The sequence below is a fragment of the Bos indicus genome, chromosome 7 (assembly GCF_029378745.1).
Source record: "Bos indicus isolate NIAB-ARS_2022 breed Sahiwal x Tharparkar chromosome 7, NIAB-ARS_B.indTharparkar_mat_pri_1.0, whole genome shotgun sequence".
NCBI lineage: Eukaryota > Metazoa > Chordata > Mammalia > Artiodactyla > Bovidae > Bos > Bos indicus.
In genome coordinates this window covers 32,944,390-32,969,289 of record NC_091766.1, presented here as the reverse complement: position 1 = coordinate 32,969,289, position 24,900 = coordinate 32,944,390, and the positions used below count along the sequence as shown (strand labels likewise).

The following is a 24,900-nucleotide window of genomic DNA, read 5'->3' as shown; positions in this document are numbered from 1 at the left end:
AGACAGAGTTGTGACTTCACCATAATTCTGATCTGTTTCAAGACCTATGAATCTTCCAGTATACTGCGACCTTGTAAAACTCCCAGGCAAGAGGACAGCACTGGCTGCCTGAGAAGTTTCAAAGAGTGAGTCCTTATTTTCCTAAAACTCTCCAGCAACTTTAAGGAAAGGATTATCCTAGCAAAGTTGTATTCACTTGAAACTATTGTATGCCACATGTTCTATAGTTTTAAACAATCTGAATATTTTATTGACTTAAAAGCAGATGCAGCTTTAGGGCAAGAGCCATTTAATCTGCTTGCCTGCTATGTTCCTTATTTCTAATAAAGGCTCCTTACATGCTGCAAATGATTCTCTTAGGATATTTGTGAAACAGCTGCAGGAAATTTCCATTTTGCGATCAAATGAAAATCGTTTGTTTGTAGTACTTATGAGTTACTGTACCATTTTTGATAAGGGAAAGAAGAAAAGGAAACTTAAAGGAAATAACTTCAGTTATTAATAAATGGAGGTTTTTTCTCTCTGATTAAAATCTTGAGAGAAACAAAGTATGAAAAGTTGTCAGGGACAATTCTGTTGCATATCAGAATTAGATATAATTGTGGCATCACCGGGCATAGATTCTTATCATAGGCTATAAACCAATGGCCCAGGGAGACTGAAGTTACCTGTTGGTTACTGATCAGTTTTTAGCTTCTAAGAATAGGAGGAACTGTGTTTCTCTTCACAGAATCAGCATCTATGAAAATGTTTAATATTTTTCACTTTAATGATTTTAGTCTTGATTTTTAAAAAAAATTATCAAATGACAACCATCTATTTTGGGGGCATTTCTGATGGCAGTAAAGACACCTCTTATCCTTAGCAAAATCTCTTCTTGAATTTAGTAACTATCAGGATTAATCGTTTACCTTTCCCAGTGAGGCATTTACTGTAAGAAACGTGGTCAGTGTTGACAATGTTGTCCATTCCTTGCTTTTAATCTTAGGATGTTTGAAAGACAAAAGACTTTTTTTTTTTTTTTTTAGATAATGAGTATATCAAAAGCTATAAAATTCCAACCAGTGTTCTAATCATGTCTATCATTTATTTCAAGTTTTCAACAGAATGGTTAAAAACACCCATCTTTTCTTCTGTCAGAAGGGTCATTTTCTTTTACAACAGTACTTATGAGCTCCTGGTTAGATTTTAATTGTCAGGAAATGGTTTCCTTAGGATACTTGAAATGAAATGTTCTTAAAACTTCCTTACTTGACTATGCCAGTATTCTAATAAACCTCAGATAGGAAAAGCTAAAAATGCCGTTATTATTACTAAGGAAATAAAATGGATAAGGTAAAGGAGACACTCATGATTTTATGAGGTACAAGGAGCCATTTTCAAGTACTGTGAACACTAGGAGATGTTATTATCGGTTGTATTAAACATATCTATTTCAGAAGGAGACGAGAATTAAACTAAGTGTACATGCATAGCTTCAGATTTTTAAGAGTTTCGGAAAATAGAAAACAGAATTAAAGAAGGTACATGGACATTATCAAACACATTCAGTTTAAGTTAGCATTTAGTTATAATAGTATTTTCAGGCCATTTTTGAATAGTCATCTATCTGCAAAGAATGCCAACACTTGCAGTGAGATTTTTTCCAGGGGAGAATTTTTATCATTATCTGTTCAAAGTATTAATTACCAGCCTTTAGCATTCCCTTCAAAAACTCTTTATAATTACATCTAATCTTGTGTGTGATAATCTCTACTTGTAGAAATTTATACTGAAAATAAACCATTTTTATTAATCCACAAAATTCAAATAAAACCATGTGATCTTAGTTTGATATCTCAAAAACAGGACAATGGCCTGAGTTAAACAGCACTGGCTTTAGTGATGGTTTATTTTCAGATTCACAATGATTTGTTACAAGTTGATATACTTAACGATTTTAAATTTATAAAATGTTTGTCCCTCTAGAAACAAATAACAATTAAGTAATACCCCAGCTGTCTTGAAACAAGGATACTCTTCCTCTTGTGATAGTGGAATTTTTCCAACCTTTATTTTGGAAGGAAGATTTACAACTTGTGTTTCCTTGTACAGCTTTATTCTTTCAGGCATTTGCCCCAAATAGACTCTAGAATTTCAGAATTTTCAGGAAGAATAAAGTTTATAAAAAAAAAAAAGCAGACTACAATGATGAATTGTAGAGGAGATGGCACACTGGAATATCTCTTAAATGGACACATACCTCAATTTAATCCTTACTACCCCGCTGCTGCTGCTGAGTCACTTCAGTCGTGTCCGACTCTGTGTGACCCCCTAGACGGCAGCCCACCAGGCTCTCCCATCCCTGGGATTCTCCAGGCAAGAACACTGGAGTGGGTTCTCCGCCTTACTAGCCTATATACCTCCAAATTCCAAGCAGTTGTGATCTATCCTGAAGAAGTTGGGGCTAGAGGAAGTCCTAAAGGTGAGAATTTCTGCTAGCCCTCAGTTGTTAAGCAAGACTCAGAATTACTGTGACTCTAGAAGGCACAGCCAGAAACGTTTTAGAATTCAGAGATTATTTGGGCCAAATTCTCAATTAAACATGCAGAACTGAACCTAGAACCCTTGGCTTCTTAAGTATGTTTTTCTTCAATATTCTTCATTTGTCTTCAATTTTTTTTTCAATAAGTATGTTTTATTTCATTATTAGAAAGTAAGGCATAAATGAGATTTGATGTGACATGTGTTGGAGGGTCAATATCAGGGCAAGTATGGAAGTGATTCAACTGTAGTCACTGAAGCCTCAACACAAAGTGAAGGCAATTTCCTTCTCTTATTTCTAAGCTTGTCAATGGGTAACTAGATAGGGAGTCACCGACTCAGTTGTAATCAGAGTACAGGCTGATAATGTAAAAGAAGTTGGGTGTTTGTCTATGAGAAAGACAATAAGGAGTGGTGAGCAGGGCCCTTGAATACTCTCACAGACCAAAGACACCCTTACCATCAGAGATCTTTCCTACATGACATTACACACATTAAAATATTCCCACATCCTACATTAGATAGAATTTTCCATTAAAGTTTGGATATTTAGAATTTCTTTTAGAAATTATTTGGCAGCCATTAACCATTTTGGTTGACAGTTGACTATAATGGTTTCATAATCATATAAACTACATAATCAGAACTACATATGAATTCTTGCCAAAGGAGAAAATTGTTTTCAAATGTAGTAAATTTTACCTATATACTAAGTTGATATAACTGAATTTACCATAGTGGTACATTTTATAAGTATATAATTAAATTCATTGACTTTATTTTGCAAAGGGTCCTTTTTTTAAAATTTATAATTTTGGAGAAATTAAGGGAGTCTCAAAATTATTGTCAGTTACTGAGAATCACATAGGCCCTCATTACTCTGCCCATATATCCAGTGGGAAAAAAATTACTTATTATATGGGCATGTGACCAGCAGCAAAGCATATGAACTTCCTAAATGCATTTACATTAGAATATTTTAAAATACTCAGCCAGGTAGGCTGCCCTACCATATGCATAGTAGCTCATGAAAGGAGTAGGTATGCTCTTCTCATTATGACTACAGGTGTATTCCTAGCATGTATTACTATAGTTTTAGTTTTCTATTGGTGTTGTAACGTATTACCCCAAATAGTAGCTTAAAACCACCCAAATGTATTATCATTCTAAAGGTCAGAAGTCTGCAGTCATTTTCACTGGACTAAAATAAGTCGGCAGGGATATGTTTCGTTCTGGAGACTCTAGAGGATTCTCCAGACTTCTTCAGCTTGTAGAGTTAGCCTCCATTCCTTGGCTCATGGCCCTTTTCCATCTTGAAAGCCAGGAATAGCCTGCTGAGTTTTTCTTACTTGGTATTATTTTGATACTGGCTCTTCTATCTCTCTTTTGCATGTTTCATGAGCTCTTTTGATTATATTGGGCCCACGTGGATAATAATGATTTCCCATATTGAGGTCAGTTGATCAGCAACTTTTACTTCATTTGCAATCTTTATTTCCCTTTTCCATGTAACCTAACATATTCACTGATTCTTAGATTAGGACATAGACATCTTTGGGGAGCCATTATTCTGCCTGTCACAACTGCAGTTATTGTACTCATTTACTTGTTTGCCTTTCCACTGGAATATAAAAGCACTGATAGTATATAAATGTCAGTTCAGAATGTTAAAAAAGAATCTTTAAATGTTTTAACTTGAAACTTATATGATTAAGCCATCAATATTACAGATTAAAAATCTGAGTTGAAAAGGCAGTAAGTTACTTGCTCAGGTTCCCTCAGCTCCATAGTGGGTTAGAACCTAGCACTTCTTGTTAGTAATTTTCTCTCTGTCATAAAACTATTTGTAATGCATCCCCTTTTTCATATGCAGTATAATTTTGAGATTAATAGTTGGTTGAATTCATAGAATGTAGGTCCAATGAAAGTTGTAGAATTTCAATATATACAAGTACACTTAATAAGTATGACTATAGTTAGAATGATATAAAAGCTTTTGAATATACCTTGACTTCAATAAGTAATCTTTTTCTAAGCTGTTCTCCTATATCAAAGCCTAGGTTATATCAAAAACTGCTCTTCAGCCAAAATTTTAATACATTTCCTAGATTCATGAACCGTACTAGTGCCCAAGGGTTTGGTTTACATTACTGGTGTATTATGATTCAAAAACTATTTTTAAAAAAACCAATTCTCTGGCTTATTGTCTTATTTTGTTCAGGTAATCAATTTCTTCTTTGTGTTATATATGTCTGTTAAAATAGATAGCAATATTAAGTTCATGAAAAGGAGTGTCCATGGAAGTAAATAGCAGGAGTTATTATTATAGTCAATGATTAATGTCAAGGAACTTGTTAGAATTTTTATTAAAATCAAATATAGAAGTACTGAATGTAAAATACGTAATTGGAAATAATTGAGTTTTCTGAAAAAGTGTTATGATAAGAATTGCCTTTTGCCAGAAGTGATTTGGGATATGGAGTATAGAAGTTAAATTGATTTCCTAAGTCTGATCTGTAAGCAGAAACCTTGTTAAATTTTGAATTCTACATGTTCTGCCTTTAAAAATAAATTATAGGACTTTATTATGACTGTCACAAGGCACTGTGGAAGCTGTTTTGATTTTAGTATTTCATGTTTATATCCTTTGAAAGTCAATGAAAAATAAACACCCACACACATATATTTATGACAAAAATTGAGTAATAAGCAAGCTGTAAATAATATGTCCTAGATGCATTCAGAAGCTAAAATTAAGTGAAAATACTCTTACTTATGGTAATATTTCATATACTATTTAATATGATTTCCATTTAGGAGTATTGTATAGTAACCAACACTTAGTCACCTTGAGGTTCAGTTTCATTTCTGAGCCAATACAATCTCATTTTGTGTTATGCTCTTCTTACCATGTTAAGAATCAAAACAGAGCAAAAGCAGATGAAAGCAGTGGTGGTATGTATGAAAAGCAAAATAAACTGCTTGTTGTTTTTCCTTTTATTATTATTCTGTGGCTATTCCAGAAAATGCACTGTTTTTGAGGTTGGCACCAATACTTCTTATCTGCCTATCACAGATTTTAAACACAAAAAGAAAAACTGGGAGAGCCTGGTAAGAAAACATCTCCAGAAATATTCCAACATGGAGAAATATTGATCACAAATGGGATGTCTTCTCAGTCATCATCTTCTCCCATTACATTCATTCAACAAACTTTCATCAGGCTCCTTCTTTGTTCAGCTCCTTTCCAAATCCTTCCCCCTCCTTGACTTTGTGGCCAGCAGAGATCTGTCTTCCCACTTCTATGACTGGTCCTCTCAGAAAGCATCACCAACTTCCCCCTGTCCTTTGACTCTAAATGAATTCCACCATTTTTCTCTTTAACTCTCATTACATTTTTGTATATTTCCATTACAATCACCAGTCACCTACTGAGCATTAGCATTTCCCCACAGTATTTATGTTTTGTTCTTCTTCCTTTCCTAACTGTATCATCAATTACCACCCCTTGAAGACAAAACTGCATGTGTTCTGCCTGTATCACTGGTGCTGGCTTAATTCCTGGGATGAATGTAAGGCTTAATACCTAGTTGTGGATGGATATGTAGAATGAGTGAGTGAGTGAATGAATTGGGATTCCTGAGAATTTTATCTGCACCAGGTAATGTGCTGAGAACTGAGCGTGAGGGAGATGAACATGGTTCATTTCATCACTGAACTTACAGCTTAACAATACTTTCTATAATTGCTTCACCCTTCCTCGACAATTATTTTGAACTTGAAGTATTGTAGTTTGGTGAAGAACATCTGACTAAAGTTTTTCGTCACTAATAATTTCAAACATCTTTTCTGTTGTACAGTCATTAGGTCAAAGATATGAACACTTTAAGCTGTAACTCTTTCTTGTCTCCTTCACTTTTTGGGAAATGAGTTATAACTATTGGATTATGCTTGTTTATATTTTTAGCCAGAGGGAAATTTTTTTAAGATTTCCTAGAACTTCCTTTATTTTTTGGAAAAAAAAAATTTAAAGGGAATATTGTAGTTGTGTATAGTTTACTTCTGGTTTAATCTTTCTTTCTGAGTTTTTCTATAGTTATCTTTGATCATTTATTCTTGAAAACTTCTGAGGGAGTCCATGGGTAACCTGACAAAAATAATGATTTGATTAATAAACTCAAGGGGGATAGATCTGCATAGAAAGCACAAAGCTGCTTCCTACACCTGTGTAGTTTCAGTCTTCTACTCAGTCACGGGCTGCAAACAAGATTGCAATGATGTGTGGCACATATGCAGTCTCTCTCTTCTTGCCTAGAAAGATGATGGCATTTGACTTGAAAAGGGGCTGGTATGAGCAATGTTTGATGTTTTCTTGGTATAATATCCTCCCGCATCTGAAGTTCTCCATGACTCCGGGCTTCTCATTTGAAAAATGAACCATACTATTTAGAGTCAAGAGAGTATTCATTAAAGCTGAATATCAGGAAAATTTATAACAACTTATAATATTTTATCATTTAATACACAAATCAAGATGGAAATTTATGTGGGATTTGCTTTTTACATTTAATCTGTAACTTACACTCAGTACTACAAATTTGAAGTGATAGAAATTGAATATGTTGCTTATTTCCTTCCATAGTCTAGAATTCTTAATAAGACAAGAGATAAATGCCTTGTGGATTCAACTCATCACCTTTGCAATACATTACACTTGATAGAACTTTGATTATTGGAAGTTCATATTGCTGGTGATATTTCAGAATAAAAAGATAAGATTTTTGCTAAATTCTTCTAGTCTGATGTTCACATTCTAATTGAAACTATAGTCTGTTATTCATTTAACATATTTTAGGGCCTAGTAAAGTGAAAAAATTGACATTTACATAGGCATTCAGTTCAGTTCAGCTCAGTCGTGTCCAACTGTTTGTGACCCCATGGACTGCAGCACGCCAGGCCTCCCTTTCCATCACCAACTCCCGGAGTTTACTCAAACCCATGCCCACTGAATCGGTGATGCCATCCAACCATCTCATCTCCTGTCGTCCCCTTCTCCCACCTTCAATCTTTCCCAGCATCAGGGTCTTTTCCAGTGAGTCAGTTCTTCGCATCAGGTGGCCAAAGTATTGGAGTTTCAGCTTCAACATTAGTCCTTCCAATTAACATCCAGGACTGATCTCCTTTAGGATGGACTGGTTGGATCTCCTTGCAGTCCAAGGGACTCTCAAGAGTCTTCTCCAACACCACAGTTCAAAAGCATCAGTTCTTCTGCACTCAGCTTTCTTTGTAGTCCAACTCTCACATTCATACATGACTACTAGAAAAAACATGGCCTTAATTTTTTTTTTCCAGTCTGATGTTTACATTCTAATTGAAACTATAGTCTATTATTCATTTAACATATTTTAGGGCCTAGTAAAGTGAAAAAAGTGACATTTACATAGGAGACATTAACACAAATAACAAAACACTCCAGTCTATCAAGTTTAATTAACAAATCATTTATCTTTCATACCAAGAAGATATATGACTCCAGGGGTGGTGATTCTGGAGCTAAATGATATAAACAAGAAACAAGTTGTTTGTTTTCTGTTCTTGGTATCTCTGGCAAACTCCCTTCATGGTTGCTAAATTATTTCTGCAGCTGCAGACCTGACATGAGGAATAATAAGTCTCCAAAGAAGGGGAGTAGTCAACTCATTCTTGATTTTTTTTTTTAATTTTAAAGGCTTAAAATAATCTTTTCCAGAAGCTACTTAAAATGCTGCCCCTCACTTCTGATTGAGCAGCATTATGTCTAACAACTATGCCTAAACTAACCACTGGTAATAGAAGAGAATTACAATGCTAAGCGACTATCCTTGGCTTATCCTGGTCCAGGAAAGATGTCTTTCTCTGGACTACATATTGTTTATGGGTGCACCTAAACTATAGTCAGAACTCTGCTGCTGCTGCTGCTAAGTCACTTCAGTCGTGTCTGACTCTGTGCGACCCCATAGACGGCAGCCCACCAGGCTCCCCAGTCCCTGGGATTCTCCAGGCAAGAACACTGGGTTGCCATTTCCTTCTCCAGTGCATGAAAGTGAAAAGTGAAAGTGAAGTCGCTCAGTCGTGTCTGACTCTGTGCGACCCCATGGACTGCAGCCCACCAGGCTCCTCCGTCCATGGGATTTTCCAGGCAAGAGTACTGGAAAAGGCCATTGCCTTCTCCGAGTCAGAACTCTACTATCAAGGAATTACGTATAAGGATTAAGCTTTTGTTAGGCCACAAATATTACCTCCACAAGTATTACAAATTAAACTAGGTTCTGGCCCTGAAGAATTTTACAGTCTGTTGTAGGAGACTAATAGGACAACAGAGGATTATAAACAGTACCCCCAAGGTACACCCTAATAGAAGCATGTACTAGATGCTGTGGGGTTAGGAAGAGAAGTACTGAGAAAGGCATATGATTTTCGATTGAGAGGAGAAAATGAAAATACTATAGATGAGAGGATAAGATTAGAGGATAAATATTAATGCTGTGTGTCTATGACTGCCTATTAGGAACATATCAGGAAATATATTTGATGGTTTTCAATTTTTCAGTGCATCATTTTGACCAATTGTGAAAGGTATCTTAAAGATTTTTGTTGTTACTTCAGTCACATTATAGTTTCAATTTAATTTTTAAATGAGATATGCTTTGGGATTCCCAGGTAGTACTAGTGGTAAAGAATCCGCCTGCCAATGCAGGAGACACAAGAGATGTGGGTTCAATTCCTGGGTCGGTAAGGTCCCCTGAAGAAGAAAACGGCAACCCAGTCCATTATTCTTATCTGAGAAATTCCATGGGCAGAGGAGCCTGGCAGGCTACATTCCATGGAATCACAAAAGAGTCAGACAGGATTTAGGGACTGAAAACAGCAACATTGTATGATTGTCTTGGATTATGTATGCACAAAGTGATATCTAATGCTTCCTTATAGCTTTAAAGTTTGTTATTTCATACCTGGTAAGTTTGATTGATCAGACTCATAAGGACAATGATAATAGACAATCATGATGTTACATGCATGTTGGCTCCATTAATTTGACTATATGTGATGCCATATGGATTGTAGGAAATATTTTATTTTGAGCTTTTGTATTGTATATTAAATATCATTAAGCATTATACAATAAATTAACTCCATCAAGGTAATTATCAGTTTTACTGTCACAAAAATAACAAAACAATGTGTTGCCTTTTTTCAATTCTTCTATTGTAATTATAATCATAAAAGGAGAGAGAGTAGAAATGATGATATTTTGGGTTGTAGCTGATGGGAACATTTTTATGTTCATTAAATCCATTTGCAAGTAGTGCTGTGATTTGAGACATGTTGTACAACAGCAACCACAAAAGCCAGTATTGTCTCATGAAATGCATGTTCCCAGTTCTAGATGAGACTACGAAAATAGCATGACAGTTATATGGAAAGTAATTTACATACTCTCAACTTTCTATTTGTGGAAACATTCTAATTGAAACTAATGACACAGATTAAATCAAATATCTTTTAAAAATCATTTTTTCTTGATCTCTCATGTGAGGTGATATTAGATGAGAATGGCATGCCTGTTTTGTAATTGATTGGAAATCCCAAAAGATTGTATAAAACTCCTGTAAAGTGAAATAACTGCCATGGTTGGTCTTAATTTGGAAGACATCATGGCATATTCTAATTAAAAAATGGAAAAACCCTGTACAAAGTTCTGTATATAGTAGAGGGTTTTATTAATTAATTGCTTAAATATGGGCACAAAAGTGAGAATAGTTGTTAAAGTCTTTATTTGTTGATATTTCATTTTGCCAACGGGGGGCCAAAATAATTATAGCTACAAGAAGGTGACTCTTGCCTCCTGTCTCCTAATCTACTAAACGGGGCCTCGCACCAGACTCAGAACTCAAGTTTTGAGTCGCTACATGTTTTATATTTTTCCTCTCTTTTTTGCTTCCACCGTTATTCTTGTTTTCATCTTTATTTTGCCATTTTCCTACCCAAATTTATAGTTTACTAGGTTACCTTTTGATACATTATTATTTTTATCTCTTCTGAATGCAAAAAAATAATGTATCTTTATTCTACATATGTAAGAAACTTAATTCTCCCAAGATTCTCACTTGCTTTAATTCATAAGAATTCAAAGAATTATCAATGTCTATCAGATTTTTTTTCTGGTTTTTATCAACTTGTAGTAGAAATAGTTTTTTTGAGAGATGGAGGATAATCTGTCCTCATTTCTCTTTTCCACATTTTGGTCAAGGAGCTATCAAACAATGAAAATTTGGAAAATTAGAAATAAAATTCCTAAATAATTGACTGTAAGTGACAGAAATGTCTTTACTGTTCATATTTTTACTGTATTTTTATGTTTGTTCTATATTTAGGGCAAGCATTTTCCCAGAATCTTGAACAGTTTTGTGATGGATTTAAAAATATTTTTTCCTTTATTATTCTTTTGTCTAAATGAACTGCAAGAAGATTTTTTTACCTCTTCTTTAAACTTTCCAAATACCCTATTCTTTAAACTTTATCAATATGAAAAAGGAAATTCCCATCACTCGGGGAACTACTATAACCTTCAATTGTTAAAACCTCGTCTCACTCCATCATCCTAGTTTGCCATTTCAGGGTATAGGTAAATATCTGTGTAATTCATTTATACCGAATATATGAGGAACCGCCCACACACTAGACACAGTTCTAAGATTTGAGAGAATAGCAGCAGACTAATTGATAAAATCCATCTGTCATGGAATTTCCATTGAAAAATAAATGTATTATATAATATCTGTAGCAATAAATCAGAGAAGGCAATGGCAACCCAATCCAGTACTCTTGCCTGGAAAATCCCATGGATGAAAGAGCCTGGTAGGCTGCAGTCCATGGGGTCGCTAAGAGTTGGATACGATTGAGTGACTTCACTTTCACTTTTCACTTTCATGCATTGGAGAAGGAAATGGCAACCCACTCCAGTGTTCTTGGCCTGGAGAATCCCTGGGAAGAGGGAGCCTGGTGGGCTGCCGTCTATGGGGTTGCACAGAGTTAGACACGACTGAAGCGACTTAGCAGCAGCAGCAGCAGCAGCAATAAATATTTGGGGAGAAAAGAAAACCTAAGTGACAGAGGATCAAATCATCATTTTAGCTTGAAAAGGATTATTAGAACAGACCACTGTGAGAAGATACTTGAACAGAGAATCAAATACGATAAAGGAACAAGAGCTGGCACTACTCTGGAGAGAGAGTATTGCCAATAAAAGAAACCATGTGTAAAGGGCTTAAAGTGGGAGCCAACTTGAGCTCTTTGGTCAGCAGGGAGATCAGATGGCTGAAGTAGAGTGAGTATGAAAGGGAAGGAGATGAGATCATGAAAGGATCAATTTTATCCTTGGTTTCATGGTGATCTCCTTGAGGGTTTCACATTTAAGTGATTTGTTTTATTCCCAAGATATAGTTCAGGGACTTCTCAAGTGGCTCAGCAGTTTAAAAAAAAAAAAAAAAAATCCACCTGCCTTTGCAGGAGACTCAGGTTCATTCCCTGAATTGGAAAGCTCCCCTGGTGGAAGGAATGGCAACCTACTCTAGTATTCTTGCCTGGAAAATTTCATGGACAGAGGATTCTGCTGGGTTACAGCCCATAGGGTCAGACACAGTCCAAAGAGTTGAGCACAATTGAATGACTGAGTACACACGCACACATGAACCTGGCACAGAATAGGTCTTTCAGTAAATATTTGTTGAAAAAAATGATTAAGATGCAGGGATTAAGGCCATTCAGATGTTTGGTCAATCAGAGTAGAATGAATAAAACAGCAGAATATTCAGGGACTTCCAGCAGTTTGATGCAGCTGAAAGATACTAGGTACCAGGAGGCACTGGAAGAAAGAAACAATAGCGAGTGGATGTCAGACCACAAGAGGGCTCTTGATACTACCAGGAAGAGCTAGGATTCCATCCTCTAGGCAAGTGCAGAGTTGACAATAGGGTATAATATGATCAAGCTTTATTTTGGGTCAGGGGGAAAGTCTGCTGGTAATGTGAAAGATGAAATAAGGAGGGATCAGCTATAAAACCTGTATTAAATTGGTAGAATCCATGGTATTTCAAATATGTTTCATATTTTGGGTTAAGAGAAGGTAGTCCTTGAGGTTCCCAGTTTTCTGCTTTGGGACCTGATGACAGTTCTGCCACTCAGTGGCACTGGCATGGGAGCATGGAGATCAGATTCTGGGACTAGGGAACAATATTATTTATTGTTTGAATTGTTACTTGCAGGTCTAGTTGACTGGATTTAAACAAGTAGGAAAAGAACAGTGTGTTATATCACTTTGTCATCCATTTCTTCTGGTATGATGACTTGCATGTGCAATTCTTCGTTGTATATTAAGAATTTTAAATATCAGTATATTGTATTAAGTACACCTTATAAGCTTGACGAAAGGAGCAGGGGAGAACTGTGTGGTTGAAGTGTATATAATTTCCTCTCAGTTTTCCATGGGAGTAAGCAGATTTCAATGAAACGTCTTAGTACAGAGTATTCAAAGGAGTTAACTGTTGTCTTTGCCATTTTGTCCATGAAACAAGATGATACAAAATCTCCAAATTTGAGGATTTAAGGCATCAACAGATGAAAAAATCTTGAAAACTAGTTTACATGCATTGCATTAATTATGGTAAAAAAAAATCAAAACCCCAATGTACTATTCTTAATTTTAAAGGTATGTAAAAAAGATCAAATATTTTTATTTTCTTAAAGAAAGCAATTTTAATCAACAAACTCTACTGAAACATCAGTTGATTCCCTAGGCTAGTCTAATGTCATATAATGAGTATTTAATTGCAATTATTCTGACTGGTTTGTCAAATAAGTCCCTTTTACTCATGTCAAATATCTCCCTTCTGAGGAAGTTGCTTTAATGTCTAGGTCATTTCTCCAAAACTGTGATGTTACTGTGCTCTATTTCACATGGCGTGAAATGAAAACAAGGAGTCATAAAATTAAGATAGCTAATATGATAGTTTTTTAATATCATTACATAACTAGTAACTAGCAATAACATCTCTTGTACCCAAAGCACTATATTTGTCTTTCATCCTGCAATTAAAGGGAATAGACAATACCCTGAAAATGTATCATATATGCAAAATATTGGACATTTAGTTGCCCGAGACTTCTACTGGTTCCAGCAGTTTCACAGCTTTTCAACAGATTTAAAGTCTGACCTATATTATATCAGGTGCTGTGCAGGCACTGGAGAAACACAAACAAATTATGACATGTTTGCTGCCCTTCAGAGGCTGTGCTTAAAAATTATTGTTTTAATATTTAATATTAATACTTATGTACTTATATTTCAAAATTGTTAATATTTGTAAAAGTTAGGGATGGATATGATCACATTATAATTACATTAATTGAGAGTTTATTCTCTAGTTAAAGAAAAAAAACTTAAATTTATGACTTTTTAATGTTTTTGAATCAATTTATTTTAGATTGTCAAAAATTTTCTATGTAGAGATACAGGTCTAGATATGTCTCTTCACTGATCTATATGGGCTATTTTATTACTTATGCCTTTTATAGCTTTGAGGGGGAAAGCTTTTTAATTTTTCTTCTTTGATCAGATTTGTGTCCTGGGGAAATAGATGGGGAAACAGTGGAAACAGTGGCTGACTTTATTTTTCTGGGCTCCAAAATCACTACAGATGGTGATTGCAGCCATGAAATTAAAAGATGCTTACTCCTTGGAAGGAAAGTTATGATCAACCTAGATAGCATAATCAAAAGCAGAGACATTACTTTGCCAACAAAGGTTCATCTAGACAAGGCTATGGTTTTTCCTGTGGTCATGTATGGATGTGAGAGTTGGACTGTGAAGAAAGCTGAGCACCGAAGAATTGATGGTTTTGAACTGTGGTGTTGGAGAAGACTCTTGAGAGTCCCTTGGACTGCAAGGAGATCCAACCAGTCCATTCTGAAGGAGATCAGCCCTGGGATTTCTTTGGAAGGAATGATGCTAAAGCTGAAACTCCAGTACTTTGGCCACCTCATGCAAAGAGTTGACTCATTGGAAAAGACTCTGATCCTGGGAGGGATTGGGGGCAGGAGGAGAAGGGGACGACAGAGGATGAGATGGCTGGATAGCATCATTGACTCAATGGACGTGAGTCTGGGTGAACTCCGGGAGTTGGTGATGGACAGGGAGGCCTGGCATGCTGCAATTCATGGGGTTGCAAAGAGTTGGACATGACTGAGCAACTGAACTGAACTGAACATAAATTTATATTTAGTAATTTTATAATAAAAAACATCTTCAGACACTGTAGCTAACCACAGGCCCAGTCTCATACCAGGCATTCTGGGAGCCCCCTTATCCCATCCAGGCACCCAGCTGGAGCATTCTGGATAGCAAGCACCTTCTGTCCTTCCTGTGGAATTCTGCTGGACTGTGAGTTCCTGTTCACTTCACTCTTCTGAGTGTTCAGGTCCTAAAAACTATTGAACAAAAAATGTGTTCAATTATTTTTTCCTTGAATGAATAACACAGTGATGAAACAGAGGAACTTCTGTCATCTCAGTGAGGAAGCCAGTGAGTTCCACTTGCAGCGTATCTATAATCTGGCCACTCTGAAACATGAGAGGTTGAATATGCTCTGGTAATATCAGCATTTGGGGATTCTTGGGAAAGAGGAAGGCTTATTATACTAAACACATGTCTTGATACTTGGCACTAAATTTATTCGTTTTATGTAATTGAAAGTGTCTTTTACCCATTTCAGTACTAAATATAGTGAATAAGAGAATGCTGTGGGCTTCATGAGATCTCTGTAGTTTTGATAATGCTTTGAATGTAAAACATAAAGAAAGTTGAGATGTAAATAGTTCTTTTTTTGCTAAACAAAAGAAGAGCAGAACAAAGAATTATCTGCTTCAGATTCAAACAGTATAGTAATTATCTGTGGGTGTCAAGAAATCACAGATGCACTTTTCCTCTTTGAGCCTTCTGTCGGCAGTGCAGCTGGAGGTGGAGGTTAGAGCTGAGCTGTTAAAAGGTCACACGAGGGGTGGGGGGAGTGGGGGAACAGGAATGCCTGCACAGCTTTCCACAATGCCCTACAATTTATTGATTTTTTTTTTAAGATATATAAAAGGTATGTAAGGTAACAAAACTAGACTTCTACCATTCTCTCTTGGTTCTTAGCAAAAAAAAAAATGGCCTGCCATTGGAATAAGGTAGCTGTCCCCATTGTAACTTAGTACTTTGATTCTTATATAAATTAGTATCTCTTAGTTTAATGTTTCATGGTTTGTAGTTTAATACTTTTAATATTTAACAATGGCTTCAGGCTCAGTCTCTTTAGTCGTGTCTCTTTGCAACCCCATGGACTGTAGCCCACCAGGCTCCTCTGTCCATGGGATCCTCCAGGCAAAAAAATTGGAGTGGGTTGCCATGTCCCCCTCCATGGGATCTTCCCAACACAGGGATCAAACCTGCATCTCCTGAATCTCCTTCACTGCAGGCAGATTCTTTACCAATGAGCCACAAGGGAAGCCCACAGATGACTTGAACAGAGTAAATTTTAATGTTAAATCAACCTGCTGTTGGTTTTAGTCTTTGGGGACATGCACTAATGGAAAAGTGATATCTAATGACTGTTCTGACGGATATGTCTACTCTTTATGGGGAGGAAACTTTATATGCCAAATTTCCATAAACAGGGCTGAATTCAGGCTGTGCATGTTCAGAGGACCCCTTTGAGATCTCCATGGCAACTGACTCATCCTTCTACCCACTCAGTGGGAACACTGTTACCATAGTTTGTAGATTTCTCATTTTTCATGCTTGTTCTCTAAAAAATTCGTCCTGTTAATAAGATAGCTGCTCATCAATCCACTAGAAGTCCTCTTCAGTTCAGAATACCACTGAAACTTCCCCTAACCAAGATCACCAATGTTGCCTTTATTGCTGAGTTATCAGTGTCCTGTCCTTGAAAGTGTCTCCTTCCTTGATTTGTAAGACTTCACCCACAATTCCTTCATGTCTTTTCTTCCTTTTCCTTCCCCAAGTCCTTTCTTCTTGCCAAATGTATCTGCGCCTCCAAGATTCTGTACTTGCCTGCCTTTGCCTCACATGTTGCACTTTACCAGGATAACCCTTTCAGTTCCATGGTTTGAAATTCATTTATAAGCTAAGGACTTCTAAATTGTGTCTTCAGAGGAACCCTCTCTTCAAAGTTCCAGATGTGTGTTCATCTTCCTACCATATAACTGCGCTTGGGCATCCTACATGCAACAGAAACTGAATATATTCAAGACAAAATTCCATCTCCTTTCCACAAACCTGTATTGTTAATTTCTTTTAATACTTATCACTTGTACTGCCATGCAGACACCCCTTGTAACAAGCTATGAGAACATTGCTTAAACACTTTGAATAGTTTATCTGGAAAACAAGAATAATTGTGCCTTGCAGAATTGCTGTGATGACTATGTAGTAGATATGTTTTAAATATTTAGTAAATATTAAATCAGAGAAGGCAATGGCAACCCACTCCAGTACTCTTGCCTGGAAAATCCCATGGACGGAAGGGCCTGTTGGGCTGCAGTCCATGGGGTCGCACAGAGTCGGACATGACTGAGTGACTTTACTTTCACTTTTCACTTTCATGCATTGGAGAAGGAAATGGCAACCCACTCCAGTATTCTTGCCTGGAGAATCCCAGGGACGGGGGACCCTAGTGGGCTGCCGTCTAAGGGGTCGCACAGAGTTGGACACGACTGAAGTGACTTAGCAATAGCAAATATTAAATACTATTTAAATAATAGTAAATATTGTTTTAAAAATAATGGAGTGTTGTTTCATGCATCCAAATAAAGCTGAGGCTTTAGATGATGATCCAAGTTAAAATATGGAGACATAGAAAATAAGTTCACTAGTAGAGGTTGCCATAGTTTATTTCTAGAATCATTAAGAAAACTTTAATATTTAAAATGCATGGAGTCTCTTAAAGATCAAGCAGACAGGTAATAATACAGGCAGAGAAAATCTAAACATTATCTAAATGTCTACAAACAAAGTTGACTAAGTAAACTGCAGGATATTTTTTCAATGAATGTTCTCTTCAGTATTCTATTGACAGTGTGGATCAGTGTTTATAATTTAACATCATATGAAGAAATTCTGATATAGAATAACATGTATTATTTGATCAATTTATATATAAAAAGAGTATGGCATGAAAATAAAATTTAAAATATATATTATAGCTATATATGGAAAGTGAGTTAATTTTTAAAATATTATTTATTATAATTTGCTTTTGTAATTTAAAAAATTAAACTAGCAAAGTAATAGTCTCTGACCTAAAAATAAACTAATTTAAGTATTTAAACAGGCTATAATATTTTGAGAAAGCAGCAATAAAAACAAAAATTTTTTTCAAAATGGATTTTCTTAGAGGAGGCTGGAAGCATTTTGTGTGTAAAAAATGTGACTCAAAAACAGCAAAATGATTTTTCCCCTTGTCCAGCAAGGAGGCAGTTTTTAGGTTATTAAGTTTTAATGACATAATTAGGAAGTGATCTTAAGGGGATATTTTCACACCGATGGCAAATCATACCTGTCCAGATTATACTAAATTCCCATATGGCCGCACTATATAAGCAATAAATGGAAGGGGATAATTTGAAATCAACTATGAACCTGAGATTTGCTGGGTTTGTTTTCTCTTGAGAATTCATGTTGCCAGATTCAAGAAGAGCATTTATTCAGACTCTAAAGGAAAACGCTTTATCTGTCTGTCAAACTGGAGTGTTTTTCTACATCTGGGCAGCAGCAACCTGCAGTTTGGGCTCTCAAGTGCCTTGTTTTTAACATTGCTTATTCTCACTATATTCTTGTAACAGCCATGTATTACTATTAAATCATTTGTTAGTGATTATGTTTGAAGTTCACATCTATTATTTGAGAATCTTATTGCAAAGGTAGAAGCATTTTCAGGATGAATAACTGAAGCTTTAATTTGGTGCTTATACAGCAAAGAATGCCTCAAATACCAGGTGTTCGGTACATCATTTATGCTTTTCTTCTACCGCCTCTAAGCCATTTCATTCTAACAGATGCGGCAGGAGACTATTCTCCCCTATTGCTAAAATCAGTGGGGCTCTGAGAGCATTATTTTGCAGATTCCCTGCTTATGATTAAGTTCTTTTGAATTGTAAAGTGCTACAATGTAAAATTTCTCTAAGCTTCCTAGAACTAAGCGAATCCATTTCTGATGGAGGCGATTTAAACATATGAATTGATTTCAAATAAAGATGGAGCCTTTATTATTTTTTTTTTATATCACCTGAAAGCCAATATTATCATGAACGTGGATAGTTTCTGAAATTGGACATTTCTGGAGCTGTATTTAGATTCTGACTCTCTCCATCTATGTGGCCATAGGTAAATTTGTAAATCTTTCCGAACCCTTATCGCCTCATCTACCAAAGTGTCAGAATAACTTTTATTTCTTAATTTTGAGATTTAACATGAGTGGATATACGAAAGCATGTAGCACTGTGCATGACAATCGTGTTCATTCATGATTTCTTAAAGGTCAAGAAGATCTAGTATGTGGTCAACACGGCATTAATCATCACTGCTTGGTGATTCAAGCAGTTCACTCTTAGCTGGGGTTTGCATGTTGGTTTGCTTACTGTCTGTCTAGCGTCCACCACAAAATTTAAGACTCCATGAAAGCAAGTATCTTCTTTTTATGACTGAATAATTGAATGAATGAAATATTATCTGATTTAAATCCTAAAGCTGCAAAGTAAATGGCCACATGATAGGAGTGAGGAGGCTCAAAGAGTAATTTTATCAAGAGGTAACATAAGCAAATTGGGAAATGAGAAACAGCCTGACATCTGGGGAAAATGCCATCAGTTTGATATTGCTGGGATGTGAAGGGTAACGAGGGGAGGAGCACTGAGTCATGGAGGACTTTGCATGCTGTTCCAAGAAAGAAACTATTTTTCTATTATCCGGTAGCTTTCAGTCTTTGCTATGGAGACCCAAATGGGCTCCTCAGAGTACCTCAGAACTGCCAAGGAAGTGAAAAGGAAACCATGTGTGTGGGGTTTATCCTACAACTCCCATTTTTCTTATCTAACTTGAATATAATGTGCCAACCAGGACTATTTTTATTTCTATAAACTATCTTGAGTACTACATTCAGGGTTTTGAGTAATGGCTTATTTTTAGAAATGATTTTACTTCTTTCCAATCGAGAGAAATATACCATTTTAATGGTGATAATGGACTACTCGGTACAATAGAATGGTATGGAAACCTTTGTATGTCTGATAGATCTCCTAAGCAGCTCTCTAAAGGATGCATTCTCAGGACTATAAGGTAGGTAACAGAGTTAATCACAGTACAACCAATGTGAAAAACAAGAGGCAGAAATAGATATGCAACATTTAAGGTCATACAGACCATGAAGGGCTTGTGGAATACTCAGCAGTAGTTGTCCAGCTGAAAAAATAAGTAGATGAACCTGAAGCTTGGGAAAATTTCTGGGCTGAACACATCGATTTGAGAGTCATTTACATAAGGGTGAAATTATAAGAATAGATAAAGTATCAATCTGTGAAGATTTACAAAGAGAAGAGCACTGGGCCATGGATGGACACTTGGGGATGATTGACTTTTCAGGCATGAGGTTAGGACAAGGAGCAAGGAGATAAAAAAGAAATTGTAACCTATGTACAAAGAAAGCTAGGATAGTTTGGCACCAGTGAAAACCATGAGCGTACTGTTTAAGAAGGGATGATGGAGCATGGAATGTAAGCTATCTGGGGGATTTATCAAATAAGGAGTCAAAGTTATAACTCATAAATGTGAAAATAAATGAGTATTTACCCTGAGATGCTTTTACTAGTGCTACTGTATTATCTAAACTTGACTTCTCTGCTCTTTTTAGTGCCTCCAGGCTCACTTATCCTTATCCTTACTCAGACTGCAAGCTGTTCATATGGAGATTAGAGTTAATCCTTTTATCTTCTATGAGGCTGTGCATATCATTAAAACATAAATTATACATTGCCTTCTGGAGAAGGCAATGGCACCCCACTCTAGTACTCTTGCCTGGAGAATCCCAGGGATGGAGGAGCCTGGTAGGCTGCAGTCCATGGGGTCGCTGAGAGTCAGACACGACTGAGCAACTTCACTTCACTTTCACTTTCACAACTTACCATCAAATGTAAATTCTTCAACCATGTTTAAAGTATGACACTAAGGTTTCACAACATGTGTGGAAAAGTTGAAATAAAAGATACTTGATAATTCAACAGATCTTAGAACCTAACAAAATTCCTATGCATGTATCTGATAGAATATTTCCCTTGAAAAGTTAGAAATCTGTGTGGATAGTACACACTTATAGTGTAGAGTAGACTAAAATGTGTTATAGATTCTGAATATAGAGATCAAGAATGGTGGATGAATCATTTTCATAAATGTCATTTAAATGCTCTTAAGTTATACAAGAAGCCAAAGTGAAGTCGCTCAGTCATGTCTGACTCTTTGCGACCCCATGGACTGTAGCCTACCAGGCTCCTCTGTCCATGGGATTTTCCAGGCAATACTACTGGAGCGGATTGCCATTTCCTTCTCCAAGGGATCTTCCCAACCCAGGGATCAAACCCAGGTCTCCCGAATTATAGACAGACGCTTTACTGTCTGAGCCACCAGGGAAGTCATGTATATGATTATTTGGGACTGCTGTTCTTACAAAATTTAGGGACTGCTGCTGTCTCTGTGGGTGGCTGGCTCACACCTTCTTGTAAAAGTTGATTGTGCACATCTTTTCTCAACTCCATATCCAATCAGGTCTTCTTGGTAGCTTGAAATTGCACACAGAGGCTGTATTGATCCTATGGAATTTTTTACTTTTCCTGGAGAAAGTGAAAGTGTTAGTCACTCAGTCATGTCCAATTCTTTGTGACCCGGTGAACTTAACCCACCAGACTCTCCTGTCCATGGAATTCTCCAGGCAAAAATACTGGAGTGGATTGGCATTTTCTTCTCCAAGGGATCTTCCCGACCCAGGGATTGAACCCTGGTCTCCTGCCTTGCAGGCAGACTCTTTACCGATTGAGCCATGATTATTAATAATAATTCCTGGAGTTGCATTAGTAACAGAAGAGACAGGCAAATGCAATTGCCTTCAATATGCTCCATTAGTAGGGCTCTTCTTATGCCCTGGTACACTGAAACACAGGGCAGGGGCTTCACTGGTGGCTCAGTGGTAAAGAAACCGTCTGCCAATGCAGGAGATGCATGTTCAAGCAATGGATCGGAAAGATCCCCTGGAGAAGGAAAGAGCAACCCACCCCAGTACTCTTGCCTGGAGTCACATGGGGTCACAAAGAATTGGACACGACTTAGTGACTAAACAACAACAGCAGCACTGAAACACAATTGCCCAGGGCGTGTGTTTGTGTCTGTTCTGAATTTCCAGCAAGGTCAGTCTGGAAATGAAAGCATATTATGCTATGAGTCGTTAGACCCAATTTCCTTTGGCCATCCATTCAAAATACTGCGCTGTATTAACAGGTACAAGTTCGTAATCACCTTTGATCCCACTGTTCCACTAAATTGTTATTTTCATTATAGAACTTGTGTTAAGTTTCTACCTGTATTACTGAAAATTATTGAAATTTCTCATGCAGTATTCAAGAGGGTCTATAATCATGAACAGCATTAGACCCGTGCTTAGTTCTCTCACAAATTATCTCCTCAGTGAATTTGTTATTATGCAACCAGGAAGCAGCTATAGCTTTCAGGCTTTAATTGGCACAGAACCTTAAGCGTCCATCCTGATTACCCAGCCTTCCCACAGTTTTCCTGAGCTGGTTAAAAGGCTTCTTTCAAGTCCTTGTTACCAATGATTTTCTTTGTGTGTCTCTTTTTATTTCACAGTGTTTTCAATGTTTCCTTTCATTTGAGAAAAAAATATGTACATTTATTTATTTATTTATATGGAAAAGAGTTTTTACCATAGTTCAAATACATTCAGATCAGATCAGATCAGTTGCTCAGTCGTGTCCGACTCTTTGTGACCCCATGAATCACAGCACGCCAGGCCTCCCTGTCCATCACCAACTCCCAGAGTTCACTCATACTCACATCCATCGAGTTGGTGATACCATCCAGCCATCTCATCCTCTGTCATCCCCTTCTCCTCCTGCCCCTGATCCCTCCCAGCATCAGAGTCTTTTCCAATGAGTCAACTCTTCGCACGAGGTGGCCAAAGTACTGGAGTTTCAGCTTCAGCATCATTCCTTCCAAAGAAATCCCAGGGCTGATCTCCTTTAGAACGGACTGGTTGAATCTCCTTGCAGTCCAAGGGACTCTCAAGAGTCTTCTCCAACACCACAGTTCAAAAGCATCAATTCTTCGGCGCTCAGCCTTCTTCACAGTCCAACTCTCACATCCATACATGACCACAGGAAACACCATAGCCTTGACTAGACGAACCTTTGTTGGCAAAGTAATGTCTCTGCTTTTGAATATGCTATCTAGGTTGGTCATAACTTCAAATACATTCAAGTATACTTAAAAGTTGCATTTATTTGATTTCAACTACATAATTCCTTATTTAAAACTTGTGTGGGGTGGGGGTGGATAGTGAAAGTGAAAGCCATTCAGTCATATCTGACTCTTTGCAACCCCATGTAATATACAGTCCATGGAATTCTCCAGACCACAATACTGGAGTGGGTAGCCTATCCCTTCTACAGTGGATCTTCACTACGCAGGAATCTAACTGGGGTCTCCTGCATTGCAGGTGAATTCTTTACCAACTGAGCTACTAGGGAAGCCCTGTTGGGGTGGATAGATGCTACAAACTCATTAGTTAAATAATCTGATTCCCTTTTATTTTCCAATCTCCTCTTGATTTATTTAATATGAAGTTTTTTGAAACTCTGAGTAATGTGTAGCTACTGAATTTCTTACATTTTCTGTTCAAAAAGATTTTTTTTCCTTTTGATTATCTGTGCCTCAGTTTCCCCATTTATACATGTACTCTCCTTTAGAAATTGTTAAACGTTTGTGTATCCCAAACACATGTATACCAACTCTTATTAGGAAAATATTATTATATTTAAAATAATTACTTGAGAAAATTAAGAATATTTCTCACAAAATCTATTTCTTGATTGCTTTTGTGGCTGAGCTTCCCATGTGGCGTTAATAGTAAAGAAACTTCCTGCCAGTGCATGAGAGGTGAGAGACATGGGCTTGATCCCTGGGTCGGGAAGATCCTCTAGAGAAGGAATGGCAACCCACTCCAGTATTCTTGCCTGAAGAATCCCATAGACAGAGGAGTTGGGCAGGCTATAGTCCAACGGGTTGCAAAGAGTCAGACAGGGCTGAAGCAACTTGATACAGCAGAGCATAGAAATCTAAAAAAAAAATGTAATGTTATAAATCCCATAAAAGTAACAAGCAACTCCTTGGAGGTTAAGACTTGGGTTTATAACCTTTCTTTTTTGCTGGTATTTCTAATGTACTAGTACCTGAAGAGTTGTATCTCTATATTCTGAAAGACATGCAAAGGAGAAAAAAAAAATTAAAAATCCATCTTCTACACTTCGAAGATAGAATCGTTAGCATGCATTGAATTTTAATATTGATTTGCTTTTTCTGCTTTAAAATCCTTTTGTGTTTCAAGATTTCTATGCCTGCTTTGGCTTCCTGGGTAGCTCAAACTATAAAGAATTTGTGATGCAGGAGACCTGGGTTTGATCCCTGGGTAGGGCAGATCCCCTGGAGAAGGGCATGGCAACCCACTCCAGTATTCTTGCCTGGAGAATTTATGAACAGTCCAGTCCATGGGGTTACAAAGAGTCGGACGAACTCGACTAAGTGACTACCACTTTCGATTTCATGCTTGCTTTAGCTTTGCTGTATAGGACATAATACCGAGCTTCATGACTTACAATAGCTTAGAAAAAGGAGAGGCAGTATAACAACAGAGAACAACACTGGCTGTGTTTTGTTGTATTTTTCCTGAAAGCCAGAATTTGGGGCTGTGTTTTGTTTTATTTCTCCTGAAAAACAGAGATCAAATGATTAAAATACATTCAACCAGATGTCTGATTAAAATTGTTTGGGAGATACAAGTAAGTGCTGAATGGGCATGCTTTTTGTATAGCTTCTAATGGTTACATGCAATAAATACATGCATACATTTCAAGAGGTAAATCTTGCTTTAGAAAGTATTTATTCTATTAAGCAGTTTTGAATGCCCAGAATAAATAAAAAGTGTGTTTTTATTTTTTTTTTTTTTATTT

At 36.8% G+C, this 24,900-nt stretch overlaps 1 protein-coding gene across 7 annotated transcripts in view; it reads left to right on the top strand.

Moving 5' to 3' along the window:
* PRR16 (proline rich 16) overlaps positions 1–24,900 on the top strand; it is a 290,513-nt gene that overhangs the window by 198,057 nt on the left and 67,556 nt on the right. For 4 of the 7 annotated variants that reach the window (XM_019964659.2, XM_070793272.1, XM_070793274.1 and 1 more), the window contains one exon: positions 1–24,900. This exon is cut by the window's left edge and continues 16,753 nt beyond it. The exons of the other annotated variants lie outside the window; for them this stretch is intronic. The gene's annotated coding sequence lies outside the window, so the exon portion shown is untranslated. 7 annotated transcript variants of the gene reach the window in all.